The following is a 19,038-nucleotide window of genomic DNA, read 5'->3' as shown; positions in this document are numbered from 1 at the left end:
CACCCCTCCAGTCCTCTTCCCTGCCCCAGTCCCCTGCAAAGCAGGTGCTAATGGCTTCCCATCAGCAGCTTCTTTAGGCCTCTGTTACACCTGCAAGGAGCCAGGAGGCAGGCACACCTCTTGCTGTGACAGATGGAGTAGCCCATTGACATTCTGCCTCTGACAATACATCAGCCTGACCTTAATGTGCATCCGGTGAGGCTCATATGCATGCAAAGGCTTTAACTACAGCCTTTGGGGTTGGGCCCTCTCAGTGGAGAATGAGATGGCCACCGAAACACTGGCCATCCAACAGGCCTCAACCACAAGCCCATCGGCCCTTGACTGATTGCCATCCTTGCCAATCCACATTGGCACTGTGGCAGGTCATGGAGGGCGACAGCTAATGATGGTAGCATGCAGAACTAGAGTGGTAGGCTGGAGAGTGCTAATGATCTGAGTCTATAAGGCTTGGCCCTGCAAAAAGTAGTACCTAGTTAGAATTTCAGCCTACTAAGTAAAGTCTGACACAGACTGATTAACCTGCACTAGTGCTCCCCCTCGTGGTAAGATGATACTAATAGCACTGCTGGGGGCATAAGAGACTGAAACAGCAACAATCAGAAGCGGATGTCTGTGGGGATGTGGTGGGACAACAGCAGCACCCTAGCAGCAAATCCCTACGGTGATAGTCATCTTGGAAGTGGGAAACTGCATTTATAGGAACATAACAGGGAGGTGTTGGGCACTAGCGAAACCTGTTGAGCCCAATGGGCCTCATTCGGATGTAAATCATTTATAATTAAGAGGGCTTTGTACCACTGATAAACTGTGTTCAAAGATAGTGCAAGGTGCCCTGACTAGACTTCACCTGCTGAACCCCTGCACCTTACCATCTGTTTGTGGGGGGACAGAACATTGAGCTTTAGTAGCGATAAGGGCTGCCGTTCCAAGTGGAAAGCTAGGGACATGGTTGGTGGGGATGTGCCATGCCAGCCAAGCGATCATTAGGGACAGCTACATCACGATTCAAAATGGGTGGGGAGTGGGATTCATCCACTGTAGGATTGGCTAAAAAGATACATTAGAGATAGCAAATTCGTGGAAAGTAACCCACACCGAGGAACGCAATTATTGCTAATTTTCAGCCCTTTATGAGCTTCATTTTCAACTGGACAACTTTCTCTGCACATTAGACACGCATGCACTGGTGATACACATTTGGTACCTCGCCAGAACCCTTTAAGACCACAACTCTACTCTTATCACTAGCCTGGGAGAGAACACTCACGCTCCTTCCTAGCTGGCAATTAACATTAGAGATCCTTGGTGGCTCTGCTTTTCGGCAAAACATGAGAACGGGCAGGTAAAATTATAGAAATGAGAATGAGGGTACTGTGTTGTCACTGAAACTCGAGTGGGAAGCCTTTAAAACAGCAAATAGGAGCAATGTAAGGCTGAGGCAGCGGGAACACGTAAAAACTGGTACATGATGTGGAAAAAGGCCCTGAGTGATATAGAACAATGTAGACCTAATACGCCGGGACTACAGGCGGCTCTGAAGGAAACTGAAGAAGCACTGGCTGAAAGAGTTGAAAGATTTTGTTGCTTTGATTATAAAGAATACATGGTGAGGGCACACAATGAAAAAGATAAGTCAGGGACATTGTTGGCTTGGCTGATACCCACAAAAAGGGGGCTACCAAAATTGGGTGTTACTATAGATCAGGGTATCGAGTGCCATACGTAGACATAAACAGTCTTCAAACAATACTATACCAGACTCTATACTAGCAGGGATAGGGGTTTAAAGAGACCACAGATGAATTTGTCGAGGGCCACCCCCTAAAACGCCTCCCTTGGGAGATGGCAGACGAAATAGGAAGGGACTTAACCGAAGTAAAAATAAAAGGCGCAGTTAAGGAAATGACACTGGGAAAGTACCGGGATAGTATGGGTTACAAGTATAGCTTTATGCTGCCTACATAGGTATTCTGTCTCCTAGGTAGGCAGCACTGTATGCTGCAGCAAGAGAGGAAAAATCCCTCCTCCCAACAATGAGTGAGACCTTAGTGGTCCCTCTGCTCAATCATAGCAAAGACTAGAAAGATTTTGTGGCATACCGGCCAAGCAGGGTTCTCACCACAAGATTGCTACCCTGTGTAAATAGGCCAATACATATGGATCAAACATGATGTATTCCAGGTAGCAATACTGCACTGAATGTATGGAAACTCATACATGTTCTAACCACACCCCTAATGTCCAAGACAAAACAGTAATAATGACAGCAGATACAGAAGCCTTTGACATTCTAGAATGGTGATACTTGTGTATGGTCATGGACATACTGGGGCTGGGTTGGGAGTTCCACAAATAGACAGAGTTTTAAGCGTGACTCGTTTAGGGATTCATATGCTGCCTTCCTGTGGTTGGGTCCAGAATTATCCAGTATCTTGTAGTCTTCTCTTATAGATTTTTGTTTGTTGGTGGGTGTCAAGAGGAGCTCCATTTGGTGTCCCCTGTGAAGTCATTCTGCTTCCTGCATCTCGAGGCCTTCCTTTCCGGATGATATTGAAATATGCAACCAAGTGATCAAGCATATAGCTGAAAATTTTGATTTACAGTTAGAAGAGGACAAACTAAAATCATGTTTGTGAGTGGAAACACTGATGCCCAGTCAGAAAAGGAGCCAGTTCATACCTTTCCTCCCAAGTATCCTCAACCAGGGTAAGGAAGCATTCAAACAGCCAGCCAATTGTAGAGTAGTGAATCCAATGAAAAGAAATACAAGTATTCCGCCAAGGACACAGCGGACCCTGCGGATTCTATAATCACATCTACAGCCAGGAAGAGGACAAATATTCCCTCAACCTCTGGCCAACCTCCTGATAAGGAGCGCACAAAAAAGGACTCAATGGGATACAAATTTGAACAGAATGCTGCCAACCAGTGGAGAGTAGCAAAATCAAATGCATTACTGAACAGACACCCACATCAGCACTGGGAGGAGATGGGGAGCCCATGAGATACTTCACTGAGCAGTATCAAAAGAGGGCAGCACATCTAGCAGAATATGGCAAAAACATTGCCAACATCTGTTTAAAATCTGCATTGGATACAGCAGGTACATCAAGTCGCCAGATGATGGTGGGCACCACACTGAGGCGACATTCCTGGTTAAGAATTTCAGGCCCTGATTTATACTTTTTGCCGCAATGCAGTTTTGCATCAAAAAGGTTAGGGCTGACTAGTGCCATTTTTTAACGCCACTCAAGTGTCATATTTATACTTTGACGCTGGGTGGTGCTAAAAAAGAATTCGAGTCATTTTTTCCCATGTTATCCACTGTGCCTTGTCGTAAGGCAAAATGACGTTAACAGAGGAAAAGTGATTCTAATCCGGTTTACGACATGGAAACACGTTGCAAAGTGGAAATGTGCCATTTTTGCCCGCAATAGCATCAAAAAAGAGATGCAAACCGAGCAAACAGTGCAAAGGAGCCCCAAAATGGATTCCAGAAGCCAGGAGAGACCCCAGGGAGACCCCAGTCAACCAGGAACCAGCCAGCAGGACACAGATAAGACCCAGCGGAGGGAGAAGAAAAAGAGGAAGTGTTGTTTCAGCCCAGAGGAGCATTAAATACTTGTGGGAGAGGTGACGGAGCATCAAAATCAGCTCTTCGTCACCTCTAAATTGCCAATTGGAAGGAGAGAGGCAATCTGGCAGCAGCTTGTGGATAAGGTCAACAGTGTGGCAGAAGTTAGGAGAACAGCGACTGAGTACAGGAAACACTGGCATGACTGCAAGAGAAGGACCAAGGAAAAAAAGACACAGAACAGGAAGGCAGTATTGATAACTGGAGGTGGGAGTCCAGTACCGCAAGAGGACTTGGACGAGATGAAGTAGATGGTTGCAGCGGTCATCCCAGAAGAAATCGTCACAGGGATACAAGGACAGGACAGTGCAGAATACCAGGAAACACCACAAATGCAGGGCAAGTTGCATGGGGGAAATATAGGCTTAAATGTCAATGCTTGAAGAGGGAGGCACATAGGACACACAAAATGAATGTCAAAGGAGCACAGAGGGATACAATGCACACTAAGCAACTTGCACCATGCTAACGTAAGCTTACCCATGTACCTGCGCCTTTGGAGTGCCATGCACCAATGAAACATACACAACCTGGGCATATTAAGAACACCAGGCCTAAATACCCACATGTACAAATGCAGCACATGGGATGGATCGCATGTATAATCACTGTGCCACTGGTTGTGATATTACTAAATCCCTTGCATGTATTCACATCAACACCACTAACACAACCAAAACATCAGAGACCAGGTAGTCAGTCAGCACGATTCCTGGAGAAACTACATAGTGGCGTCCCTTGCTGTAACATATTGTAACAGCCTTGCCTCATTGCCCAAACTCATGTATGCTGCATCTCACTGAACACTATTCATTGCAACTGTCCCAACAGTCCACAGGCATGTGCTGGTAGCACCACCACACTTAGACAACAAATCCACATGAGGCAGACAACCCTACATCACGCAGTCATGGTGTCCCCTGGGTGCATGGAATAATTAACCCAGCAGGTGCTGGCGGAATAGCAGGCTGGACTGGAATCATTGGTAACATGCCACTACCCAGACCAACTAAACTGAAGTTGTGTTCAACCACACATATTGATGCTGAACTGAAATGTGCCAATACACAAAATGTGTACCACAGATTGCTAACAGTAGGTCACAACTGTCACAGGCTGAGCCCACAACTATTTGGACACATCCATGTCAGACACATGGGAATTGGAAAATAAACACACTCATACAAAACATGGGGTATGGCTTTGACATAATGGTGGTCAATTCCACATCAACGGGTGGGGGATGGTGCATGGGCAAGTCTGGTGTTGGTAAGACTGCGAGTGCAGTGTATCTACTGCACTTGGCAGTATGAGTCACACGTTGGGATGGTGGCTGGTAATCTGTCTGCACATGGTAGCTCTGTGGGGCACACACTAGACAATATAGATGGATCAAATAGAGTCAATGCCAGTTGTGGCCTGCATTGGATGTAACAGGACATGCTGCAACCAACCCTGCAAATCAGGCAGTGGAAAGGGCAAAGGGACAAAGTATGGGACACCCTACACTACCCATGCCAAGTACATGGGCTGTGCAGGGCCACCAAGGGGCACACCACACCACTTCACCAACAACCATTTCATGGGGTTTACACTGCCATGCAAATGCTGGAGGAAATTTGGAAATATACCTAGAGGGTAGTGTTGAACATATCACTGGTCTGGTGTCACAGGACAGATGCCATAGCCAGTCCCTCAACTGCTGGTAACCTGCCATGTCCAGGACATTGGCACATGGGGCATTACACATTGACAACAGTTGCCACCACCACCTGTGCTGTAGGGGGTGAACAATTACACAGTGGCAGCCAGGTGCCCTTTGGACTGTTGCACACAAAATATAAACCTACCTCAGGTCCTGACCTGAGTACAACCTCTCAGTATTGGCAATATCCATATACACATTTACCATCAGGCACTGTCACAAAAAGAATGATGTACACAACAGAAATGTCATACCCATATTGGCCATCCCTGGGTTCAAACCTGAGCTTTTGTCACATGAGCTGTACTGTCACCATGCTGCACTCATGTGTCATAGTGCAAGGAGGGCTGCATTGAGGGGGAGGACATAGGTTTTCAGTAAAGTAAACAAACTAATCTGACAAAAGTAGAAGCAGTACTCTGCTAGGCCCATTAGTGCTATGCAAAGTAGCACACAAACACAAATCACAACACGAGGAGACATCAATGGCAACAAGAGCACAGTGTGGTGACTATGACATCCCTGGGGTGGTGCAAGGTCTTAGCACAGCATGGGTGTAGGTGAAATCTGTAAGACTGGGACAGGTGAAAATTGGCATGTGTAGTGCTGTGCCCTGAGCACAGCAACACATATTGCAAGGCAACACCATGCAAATTGATGCAAAGGAAGGGTATAACAAGATAAGAGGCAGTCAAGACACAATAAGGATAGACAACACACTTAGAAGATATGACGTAGACAATTGTGGCATCTGGGTTTCCATTCATGTGACATGCAGGTTGGGCATAGGGCTTTAGACTGCAGCTATGATGTACCGGAACAATGGGCCATAATGGGCGCATCATAGGCCACTAGCGCCAATGGAGCGTCACTTTCAGTGACGCTCAAGTGGCGCTAAGCACTGCACTGTGTTGACAAGGTAGCGCTAGTACACTTTGTATGGCATTATGTCACCTTGTAAATACATAGGCCCCTGCACGGAAGGTGGTGCAATGGGTGTTGCCACAGCAACACACAATATATTTCAATGCTGCCTCAATTGAATAGAATATTGAACACTTGAGGTAGGGCCAAACCTATTATGTCAGCACCAGGGGTGGCATTAGCAAGGTGCAACGAGGAGGAATACATTTGTAACTCCTTCATTTCTGAATTCCTATGTCTGCTGCAATCTGCAACATGCATAGGAAGAGCAAAATGCCAGAAATGATTTTTAAAGACCGTGAAGGTGTAACTCCATGCACATAAACAATCATATGTAAATGACAATTTGGCTTTACTGAGTGTGCTGCATTCTACAGCTCACATAGAAGTGCCATAGTGCCATTGGTGATTGTTAAATTGCATGAAAGGACATTTTCTCATATATTAACAGTCACACCCCTCAATGCATACATCCTTGCACAATGGTGCAAGGATGTCTACAATTACGCTGGCAGCTGAATCTTGCACCAGTATGGGGACAACACGGGGTGCCCCATAATCACTTGCATACGGTGCAATCTTGTGCCACCAAAGTGAAGCAGTGTGGCATTGATTATTATTGCACAGCACCGTGCTGCACCATTTCAACATCAACATGGACCTATAATGACAATGAGGCTCAATCATCAAGTCAGTGAAGTGACTTGCCATCTGCCATCACACAGATAGACTGATTTTACACCATCTCATTGCATAGGATAATGGCTCTCCTGCAACTCTGCCTGTCCTGGAGTACACTGATGACCTGGATGACCAGCTGGCAACTATCAGCCAAGAGACCCTCCGAAGAAGTCCTTGTGAACATGCAGACACCACCTCCAGTCGCAAGGAGGATAATTGAATTAGCAGACATCCCAGAGGCCCCTCTTAGCACCCCAAGAGTATGACCTGCCAGCACCAACACAGCAGAGGACTCTGAGGACACAGGCACCAGCTTCACAAGGACAGTGGTGGGAGTCCAGAGGGAGCTGGCCAAGGAGGTGCGTGTTGGGATAGAAACAATGGCAGCCAGCCTTGAGGGGATGCGACATGCATGGTTACGGCAACAGGACAGACTGCAGCCAACCGACACACACACTCCCCAGTGCGTGGAGTCACATTGGCCCCCCACCCCCCTTATATCACAGGACACATGCAGGACAACATACACTAAACTATAATTTACTAACTATGACTGAACAAATATATATATTTTTGTATTTTTTTCTTTTTTGTACAAACATATAAAAGCCCCAACATCACCCATCACCCACCCAACCACATAGTAAAATATAAAAAGTAGTAAACCCACCCCCCAAACCTACTTATCCTAACTAACCCACTAACCTATTCTAACCTACAACTAACCCCCTAATGCTCACAAAAAAGAGTAGAAAAAGAGGAGGGATGGGAGTCAATGTGTAAAGAGTGACATAATGTAATTCAGAGGTTGGCCCTTTTGAGTCTTTTTTTAATATTCTTGAGGGATTTGCTATTCTTAGCCACCTCCTGCTCAGTGGAGTCCAACATTTGGACAACCATTTTGTACATCCCTCTGAAAATCTTTTATGGCACTCATGTCAATTGCCACTGATGTGGTTGGCTGTGTCATGCTACTTGTGGGTGCAGCAGCTGGAGCAATGGTGACGTTTGCAGCTGTGGCCCCTGCACAGCAGTTGTGCTTGGTCCGGCTTGTGTAGGCAATGTGGGTCTCCCTTTGCTGAATGTCCGCCACTCACCAGTGGATCGCTGCGAGCAATAGCGGTGTGCCATCCTCCTGAACCCAGATTCCACTGCCAAAATGTGCCTATAGTACACTGCCCCCTTCTGAAACACACGGAGTTGGTTCTCATTCATGTTGGCAGTTGTAAAAATGAGACAGGCAACCATCAGTGTTAGCACTATGTGAAGTATGTACAGTAAATCAGCTTACTATCAACACCGAATAACACATGCACTCCTACTCAAAATCCAGATGTTACAATGTCCCTGATGGATAAAATGACAACTCTGCCTTAGCACCATTTCCCTTACACCATAGCCATCCACAACAAGATTAGGTAACAAACAAATTCAGATTTTCTTAGACTTTGTGCCATGTGTGACAATACTAAGGCACTGTCAAATTTACATTGATCTGGGCCACTATTCCTCTTCTGAAGTGTCAAATTTTCAAGCATACATCACCTGAAACTTGATGCTGTTATTGTGAGTATTGGATGATGTTGTTCACCATTAGGGTTCAGTGTTTGTAGGGACACATGCAAGCCTGATCCAAAGGACTGTCACCTACACAGTGAGCATCACATCTACCTACACATTTGTGGATCCTACCCCCTGTGCCCCAGGGGGTTTGGCCATGTAGATCAACATCTCAACTGTCCAGCTCATCCACCAATGCATGCCCACTCATACATTGAGCCGGGGAGGGGCATAATTTAGGTGATGACAAAATATGAAGCTGGTATCCATAGGTCTCTTACTTCTACATTGATGTGTCCAGGTGTAGACACCCATAAGTACCTGATCAGCTAATACCTTTCAGCACACACCCATAACCATGCCAGCACACAATTGTACTTGGCCTGCATGCACGCCCATCACATTCCATTTTGTTGTCACGTAGGTGGACTACAAGATTATTTGCACCATGCTGGTAGACAAATGCCCACACATCCCTACATGAACATCACAATACAGGGATGCCCCAATTTGTCAAGAAAATGGTGCATCACTGTGTTGTGTGAATGATGGAGTGTTCCAGTGCCATTACATAAACAACGGTGCACATCTGAGTCACATAAGGAGCTACATGTGGCTTGTCATCACCTTGTTTACACAGCGCTGGCCATTGAGCACCAGAAGCCTCACAAGATATGACTCTCTGCTCGTGCATGGGGAACCACTTAAATGTGACACATTGTCACCATCCATCCTAATCTGCTTTCTGTTCACTCACACTAAACACTTCAACACTACCCAGGACAGACAAAATCACAGTTACTGGATACACCTTGCCACTTCAACTATGGTGCAGAGGGGAGGTCCACCTAAAATATATGGATGGAAAACCATGGTTAGTATCACATCACTGTCACTACTAGCGGACAACATATGGCAGTATGTACTATTTCAGAAGAGTGAGGTATTCGTCCAGGTTGTGGACAGTGCAACAGACACACCACTGCTTACTCACAATGAGACTGTCACTCTGGTGTATGAGAGACATACATCTGCACTCTTACACTGGGCCTGAGACTCATGTAGTGCTACACCTCGCAACAACCACGTGTGGCCAATCGTTAGAAGACGGAACTCCATGGTATGAGGGGTAGTTGGGTGACAGATAAATTACACAACCCTTGTGTACTGCAAGACAACTGATTCAGGTATTCTGGCTTGTCCTGCAAGGCACACAGAGGCACCTTGTGGAGGACAAGCAGCTAAATAGTTAGTCTGCAATTCACATGCATCGTGTAATCCATGACTGATGTGTCACAATTGGCTGATGGCATCAAATGGCCCATTGCAAGTGGCCCCTAAGGTGGGTATTTCCCCTTTGTAAACATAATGGCAGGGCTGATGTATGTGAAGCTCTGAAATTATTGCACCATATATGGATTGTAGCACTTAGTTATCACAATCCACTCACAAATGTTATGCTGGCACTGTTTAATCTTATCATACATGACACAATGCTGGGGCACAGATGTTGCTATGGCCCATGAAATGTGTGACTTAGGGATGGATGTGCATGACTATCCGAACTTCTGACTTGCATTGGTTAAATGTTAGGAAATGTGAAGCCCATGTCTATACTGGCACAGTGACATTCCATTCTGGTTGCATGCGGCCTGTCCACATGCACTGCATGCAGCACACCAACATATCTGCTACTGGCATTCAAATACAGTGAACAGTAATTAGGCCCTCATTACAACCTCGGCAGTCGGATGAGGCCGACCGCCAAGGTTGTACCACAAGTCGGCCGCCCATGCGGCCGGAAACCCACCGGCCGCATTTGGACATCCCCGCTGGGCCGGCGGGCGGAAACAGAGTTTTTGCCCGCCGGCCCAGCGGAAAAGTCGGCCATAACATTGCAACCGGCTCCTAATGGTGCTGACGGCAATGTGGCGGTTCGGCGGGTGCAGCAGCACCGATCGCGCTTTTCACTGTCTGCCAGGCAGACAGTGAAAATCGCAAGAGGGCTGTGCCTGGGGGCCCCTGCACTACCCATGCCAAGTGCATGGGCAGTGCAGGGCCCCCCAGGGGCCACCGACTCCCCTTCCCGCCCGCCTTTCCATGGCAGTCTCTACCGCCATGGACATGCTGGCAGAAAGGGGAGTCAAAATCCCCAGGGCAGTGCTGCAAGCAGTGCTACCCTGGCGGATTCAGACTGCTGGGACAACCATGGCAGTAAACCGCCGGTCCCGGTGTGTGACCGCCGCGCTACCGCCACGGTCAAAATATGTTGATTTGTAACGCCAGCCTCTTGGCGGTACGATCGCCACTTCAACCCTGGCGGTCGTTGACCGCCAGGGTTGAAATGAGGCCCTTAGTTAGCCAATGGGGTACTCACCAACAGGCCCACCAATCACCACACCAAAACGGTCGAGAAGATCCATAAATTGTGCCCTTCAGTTATCACATTCAAGTGATGGGGCTAATTGTGATGTGTGTGATGGTAGCAGTTCACTCTTACACTTCACTTGTGATGTTGCTACAGTACTCTTCAGATTTGTATTTGTGACATGCTCCCTGAGGTAAGACTAATAATCCTAAGGTATATGTTGGAGAGATTGAAGACACCGAAGCCAGATTGTGTGGATGAGTGAGATGTTTATTGACAAAATTTACAAGGTGAATTACGTGATGATTATATTAAGAAGTTCTGTACAATTTTCAGTCTGCGGCGTATACCAGCAGCTGTGTTGTGGTCTTCCCCCTCATTTACTTCTCCACCATCTTCCTCCTCAGGCAGGTCCTCAACCTGCTCATATAATGGTACGTTCATCCGTACACATATGTTGTGCAGAATGGCACAGGTCAATATGATCTTGCAGACCATTTCTGGGGCATGTAGGAGGCTGCCTCCTGTGACGTCCAGGCACTTGAATCTGGACTTCAGGATGCCAAATGTCCTCTCTACAATGGTCCGTGTCCTCCAATGTCCCTTATTATATGCACACTCTGCTGCTGTGCTTGGATTGGGAAATTGGGTCATTATCCATGGCTCTATGCCATGACCCATATCCGCTGCAAAAGATTACAGGAGTAAATTATTGTGAGGGCTTGCAAGAGGTAAGACATGTAGCATGGCAGTTGATATTAGGATCTGGCTGTGGCTCATATGTATCTGTGTTTTGGTGTGAGTTCTTAACCTTGTGTGATCTTTCTTTAGCACTAGGTTGTTGGACACGACAATCTTGCGTATGGGTCAAGGATCTAGAACACTTGATTTGGATTCCACACTGATAGTCATTCTGTATGTACCATGCGTTTTGTGGTGCACTTTTGTATTAGTGTGCTATCAGTAGAGGGCACATGACACATCCTGACAACACAGTGGGGTCAGATGTGGCAGCAACATAGTGGCACTATGGTGCCTGGACATCCCATCCCTTTTGACATGTGTGACTGCGGATGAGGTGTGACAGTTAGGGCCTATGAAATTGGTTAGTGTGAATGCACAACATGTCTCCTAAATTGGCTGCTGTGTCCTGCAACACTTCAACAGTGCAAGGATGCCCCATGTGTGACATGTTGCTTGGCAACCCTTTGTTGTCCACTACGCCAGTTGAACGTGTAGCCGTGCACCAACGCTACCTACCCTACACCAAGGTACTTGGCTATCTACCATTTGGAGGTGGATGTATCTGTGCTGTACGGTACACCGCTCTGGACATATGCCACGTTCATCTGAGTTCATAGCACAGTCTACCTCATATTTGCAAAAAGTATATTGCACCCCAGGAGTGATTTTTTTTTTGGCACTTCCTCAGGTCTTAGGGAACAGCAACATGTGAGTCTGCACCTTCATGCTATGTATCTTGTAGTGACAGACCTGCAGCGAGAAACGTTGCACATCCCTTCCACATTACATGCAGCATAGGAGGGTGGCCAATTTAGAATGTGGCTTAAAGTAATGTAGAGATGATAATCTGCCTAGATGTACATACAGTGCAGGCCATGACTATGGGACTGTGGGCTATTACATTGTTCCCTTGGTGTTCCAGAAAGGCAGCTAATGTTTGTGTCAGCCATGAGGTGTCCAAGGGTGTGTATCCCATTGTCACTGGATGATCAACATAACTAGCAGTGTCGCTCCTATCTTCCAAAACGATATTGTGCATTTCTACTGTTGACACATGCACAGTGCAGGCTATGGGATGTAGCTCAGCTACTTAGCAAACGTGTCCCTTGGCACAGTGCATGTGAGGTCAGTGATGTCCTGTTGTCTCCTACTGGGTCCCACTATGACCTCCATGATCTACACTGACTGTGTCTCTGCTCCCTGCTGGGCCATTTTTTGTATCTGGTACAGACATTATGGGGTTGTGAGTCAGTGAGTGTTGCATGTGAGGCTGCACTACAGTGACTGTGGTTCCACTTCTAACACATCTGGCACATGGTATGTGTTGGTGATTGATCTTGTATTCCTATGTGTGTGAGCCACTGCATCAGGCAGAAGTCTCTGCACACTACAGATAAGTTAGGTATGTGTTGATGAGATGCAGTAGGTATTTGTGCAAGTTATGTGGTGTTTGATATTTGTTCTGGCAGTGTTTAGTACGACATGACTTGAGACATCTGTTACATGGCATGGGCATGGTGTATGCCCTTGATGTGTCTGTGCTATTTTTTTTTGGTGTAGTGTGTGTGATGTGTACATAGTGGGCAACCTGAGACTGCTTGTAGTGGTCAGTGTAGTTCTGCTGTTTTCAAAGGGTACATGTCTACACCTGTCCCTCCTGTGGTGTGCCTGTCAAGTTGTGGGTGTGTTACATACATGTGGGTGTGTGTATGGGTGTTGTGCACTGATTGTGCTGTACTGCAGCATGTTGCATATGTGTTATCACCCTCACATGTGTGTTACTCTGGCCATATGTTACTGTAGTGGTGTATGTCTTGTATGTCAGACAGCGTTGGGGTGTTGTATGTACATTACTAGATTTGTGGACTTACCCACAAGTAGGCCATTTCCAAATTGTCCATCCTGGACCTGTTCACTGATCGTACTCTGCCGGAATATGTAGGCGTCATGGACACCCCCAGGATACTTGGCCAAAATGTTTATGAATAATCCACAATGGTCCTCTATGCCCTGCACATTAATGGAATGCATGTGCTTGCAGTTCCGGTATAAGTGCTCTGTTGCTGCAGGGGATACGAGCCGGACATGGATGCAGTCCATTGGACAGAGCACATGCGGGATGCCATGATTTGATGCAACTCCTGTTTGTTCTCCTGCTGCTTTTGCTGGGTGTTGGGGAATCTGATGTGGCGGGGTGTCAGGGAGATGATGGCATCTAAGACCTTTGGCAAGAATGCAGAGAACAAAGGCTGTGAGACACCGCCAACCAGTGCACCCATTGTTTGGAATGAGCCACTTGCCAGCATGTGTAGGACAGCAAGCAGCTTTGTTATAGGTGGTATGTTGTGTGGGGTCTGTAGGCTGGCTGCACTTTGCGGCTCAATGTGGTGCAGCAGGTGTATTGTGGCTTGCCGGTTCAGTCTATAAGTCCTAATGATGTCCAGGTCCCTGATGCCAAGGAGGGGTGTCCTGGTTCTGAAGAGCCTCTCCTGCCTTCTGCGTTGCCTTTGTGGGCCTCGCTGTGGTGGTGGTGATTGCTGGAGTTGTTGCTGTCCTATTTACACCATCTTGCAAGCTGTATCAGTATCACCTTCATCTTCTCCTGTGGGTTGTAATTTTGCTTCTGTGTGTTTTCCTTAAGTAGTGGTGTGTTTGCCCCATTTTAACACCTGCCCTGACCTAGGGCTTAAATTTTGACGCAAATTGTTGTTTGAGTCATTTTTGGAGTCCTCCTCCCATCCGTGCGTCTTTATTGCCCAGGTGGATAATTATGGCGTTAGGGTGTTTGAGTCATTTTTTGGATGGGAACGCCTACCCTGCATCTCATTGATGCAAAGAGGTTTCATGCATCCGAAAAATTACGTTAACACCATTATTTTGACGCTAGACAGGTCTAGCGTCAAAATATAAATATGGAGTTACGTTTGCGCCAGATTTGCATTAAAAAAATTATGCAAATCCCGCACAAACAGAGTATAAATATGCCCCTCCGGGTTTGAGCAAGATGTCCAAACCAACATCTTAAACAGTCCATTCAACAGAGAACAGTTGTTTGGGAGCTTGATGACTGAAAGCCTCAACCAGTGGAAAAAAAAAACGAAACAGGGAAGTCAATGGTGCACTGCAGTTTCGAGGTGGAATGAGAAGGTTCACTTTTGCGTCGTGTAGGCCTGCCTCCAGAGGAAACTTCGAGGCTGGAAGCTCAGGCATTCCAGAGCAGCAACCGGTCTGCCACATCACAGCAAAGTTGGTAGTATCAGCAAGAGGAATGCCAGTTCTTTCGAGGAAGAGCCAAAGAAAGAGGGCAGCCACACAGAGGAGCCTCAACCCCCACAAATAAGTGACTCTTCAAAAAGAAGTACTGTTTCATAAACACCATCAGTGAATGCCTGAGGCGAACATTTCAAATTTCTAGACAGTACACCAGTAGGTGGAAGGTTAAAAAACTTTCTCCAGCAGTGGAGAAAGATAACTTTAGACAAATGTATACTAAGCACAATACAATTCAGATATTGTATAGAATTAACCAAATTTCAACCAGTGAAAGGACCAAAAACAAAGGTCAATTCAAAAGAAGAAACAACTCATCTCCACAAAGAGTTAAAAGAATTACTGGGCAAACAGGCAATCGAAAATGTCCTGAGACAATAACTCAACAAGGTCAATTACTCAACCTATTTTCTAATCCCAAAGGTCACTGCATCCAATCTTAGATCTCAGGTTCATCAACAAATTCATAAAAACTCAAAAAATCAAAATGACAACCTTACAGGAGGTTATATCACAGTTGCAGCAAGGAGATTACATGGTGACCATAGACTTAAAAGATGCCTACTTCCATATTCCAATGAACGCAAGGCACAAGAAATACCTAAGATTTGTGGTGAACAAAATACATTACCAGTGCACAGTACTGGCATTTGGAATAACATCTGCGCTAAAAGTGTTTATAAAGTATCTGGCAGTAGTGGAGCACACTTAAGAAGGAAAGCAATACATGTATACCCGTACCTCGATGATTGGTTTATAAGAGCAAACTCCTAAAAACAGAATATTGAACAAGTAATGCAGACCCTTTACACACTAGGGTTCTCCTTATATATAGAGAGATCTTCTCCAGAACTGGAACAAGAGAAAATCTTTTTGGCAGCAAGAATCAACTCAATTCATCAATTCAGGTGAAAGTGTTCCCCAACGCGAAGAGAACACAATCTCTACTGGCAGAGACTCACCACCACCGAAAGGGGCAAGTTCTGACAGGGAGGACGGTGGGGAACGTTTTAGGGAAAATGGGATCATGCATTCCTTTGATCACATTTGTGAGACTTCACATGAGAGCAATTCATGAATGGCTTCAAAAACAATGGTCACAAGCTACTGGGAGTTGGGAAGATCTAGCGGTTGTCACACAAAAGGTAGAAGAGGAGATTGTGTGGTAGAATCGAGCACACAAAACACAACGGAAAACATTTACACAGCCAACTCCAACAGTGACAATAACCACAGATGCCTCTCATATGGGATGGGGAGCTCAGATGGGCTCGCTCAAAGTACAAGGAGTTTGGAAGGAACAGGATGCAGTACAACACATCAACATCCTGAAGCTGAAGATGGTCTTCCTACCCCTAAACACTTTACAAAAGCAACTTTTGGGGAAGACAATATTTATTCAAACTGACAAAACAATGACTATGTTTTACATAAGCAAACAGGGGAGGTCTCAATCACCAACCTTATCAAAGCTAGCTCACGGTCTATGGAAATGGGCAATACCGAGAAAGATGGAAACCCAGACAAAACATCTTCGGGAAAGGACAATGTCGAAGCAGAGAGACTGAGCAGACAAGCCTCATGCTCCCATGAATGGGAAATGAACCAGAACGTAATAGAAAGGATCTTTCAGAAATAGGAAACACCAACAATAAATTTGTTTGCAACTCCACAGAATGCAAAATGCCAAAGCTTTGCTTTGGACAGCCACATCCCCTGTTTGTGGGGAATGCACTATCAACAACTTGGTCAGGGACATTTGTGTATGCTTTTTCCCCGATCCGGCTGCTGCTCAGAGTGATCAACAAATGCAAGATAAGCCGGATGTTGGACTTTTTACCTTACGCAGGGTCATCCCCTGTCTTTTTGCCTCCTTCCTCCTGGTTTTTCTGACCTCTCGCTGTTGGCTCTAGGACTCTGAGCACTTTATCACTGCTGACCAGTGCTAAAGTGCAGGTGCTCTCCCATCTAAAGTTGGTATGATTGGCTTATACCTAATTGGCATATTTAATTTACCTATAAGTCCCTTGTACAGTGGTATCTGTATACCCTGTAAATTAAATACTACTAGTGGGCCTGCAGCGCTGCTTGCGCCACCCACTGAAGTAGGCTTTCAAACCTATCTCAGGCCTGCTAGCTCAGGGCCTTTGTGCGCAGTTTTCTGGAACAGGGACCTGGCATCTAAACTTACTTGCCAGGCCCAGAACTCCCCTTTTACTACATGTAAATCACCCCTAAGGTACGCCCTAGCTAGCCCTATGGGCAGGGTGCCATGTATGTAGAAAGGCAGGACATGTGCCATATTGCATGGCCTGTCCTGGTAGTGACAAACAGCCTAACTTGGTGTCTCACTGCTGTGAGTGCTGCCTTCTCATAGGATTGCATTAGAAATGCCCTGCCTTATGTGTAAGGGGTATTGTCTGATTTATGGGGGGTAGCGTAGGCGTGTTTGGTATGGTTGTGATGGTGATAATAAATACTGCTTACTGGTGTGGGTGTATTTTTTATTACTATCACAGAAATGGCACTTCTAGAAAGTGCGCATTTATCTGTGCTTATGACTCTGGTGTTTTGCAGCTTGACTCCAATCCACGTCTGGGCAGAGTGACAGTTGGGGCTTTGTGCATACTTTTCAGACAGCCTGTACACAGGGAGGGTGTAGGTGTCACAGAGGTGCATCTGCATACTGAATAGTCCTCCTGGGCTGAGAGAAGGGAGAGGCGGGCACACCTACATTTGTAAAGGCTGTGCCCTGGCCTCACACAATAGGGTTGTTAACCCCCCCACTGATGTTTGGAGCCTGTGCTGAAAGGAGAGAGGGGGCACTCCCAGAACCAGTTGTGACTGGCTGGAACCTCCTCCCCCTATCATTGTAAAACACTGTAAGAACTGACTATAAGTACAGGGGAATTTTCCCCACAATTTGAACATTCTTGGAACTTGAAATTGGACACAGAACGCTGATGAATGGACTCACCAGGAAACCACCATGGACTGCTGCTGCTGTGCTGACCTGTGACCTGCCTGGTCACCATGAGGAACTGTCACCATCCGCACCCCTTGTGCTGGACTGTAACTGGGCCCACCAGCCCTGTGCTTCATCTTGTTTTGTTGTTCCCAGGGGCAGGGTGCTGTGGCCCCTGACCCCTGACCCCTGCCACGATCTCTACAACTTGCCTGCAGTGCTTGGAAAAAGCACTCTCTCTGAAAAGGGCTGCAAGAGATCACCACCGCAGCCCGGGCTGAAAAACAAGCCCTCGCGCTTCCTGTAGCGCTCCCCTGTTGTGAAGATTCACCGCCGCAGCTGGGCTTGTAAATTATCCCAGAGCGCGAGGTTCGCGCTCATCTCAGTGCCCCCAGGGCATGAAGGAAACCTCCTTTCTGTTCTTAGGGGCAAGCGTGCTCCTGTTGGTGCCCCCGGGGCGAGGACCACTCGTTAGAGCTCCCCCGGGGCACTGGAAGGCCCTGCCTTGGGCCGGAGAATTGCCGGAGAGAAGAGGGGGGAGGAGGACGCCTCTCCCCAGCCTAGCAAAGCCGCGGAAGGCTTCAGTTGTTCCCGGGACGGCAGCAGCCTCATCGGAGGCTCGCCGCGCCCCGGAGCCTTCAGGGCCCCCGCGAGAGCCGGCCCCTACAGCCGAGGTCTTCCCCCCCATAGTGGAGGGCCAGGATGGGCCCGGGGGAGACCCGCAGGGATCACGGGCCCCTGGAGGGGCCCGCAACAAAGTTGGAGGGGGTGCGTGACGCCCCCCCTTCTCCCCCTTATTAAGAGGATGTTGCCCCCCTCGTGAGGGCCGGTTGAGGCCTGGGGGGGGGCCCTAATAATCACAGGTCCCCGGAGGGGCCTGCGCAAAAGAAGAGGAGAGACGTGTAGCCCTCCCCAGATCTAAATATTAGAGGAGGCCCCTGTTTCGCGCACAGGAGCGCCGGGGGCCCCATTCTGCACCTGTTCCATTCCTCAGGCACTGGAGGTGCCTTTACCACCCAAACAGGTACTCCCTAATAAGGGGTCCATATATAATCTAAATTCTTACTAGAGACTTCTTCTGGTTTATATGTTGCCTACCTGTTTTTGATGGTGTTTCATGGGCATATGCAAATGTTCCTTTTATGGGCATGACTTGCTAATGTGTTTCCCTAACTTGCCATATG

The sequence above is a fragment of the Pleurodeles waltl genome, chromosome 7 (genome assembly GCF_031143425.1).
Source record: "Pleurodeles waltl isolate 20211129_DDA chromosome 7, aPleWal1.hap1.20221129, whole genome shotgun sequence".
Taxonomy (NCBI): Eukaryota; Metazoa; Chordata; class Amphibia; order Caudata; family Salamandridae; genus Pleurodeles; species Pleurodeles waltl.
Note: the sequence above shows the minus strand (reverse complement) of the source record.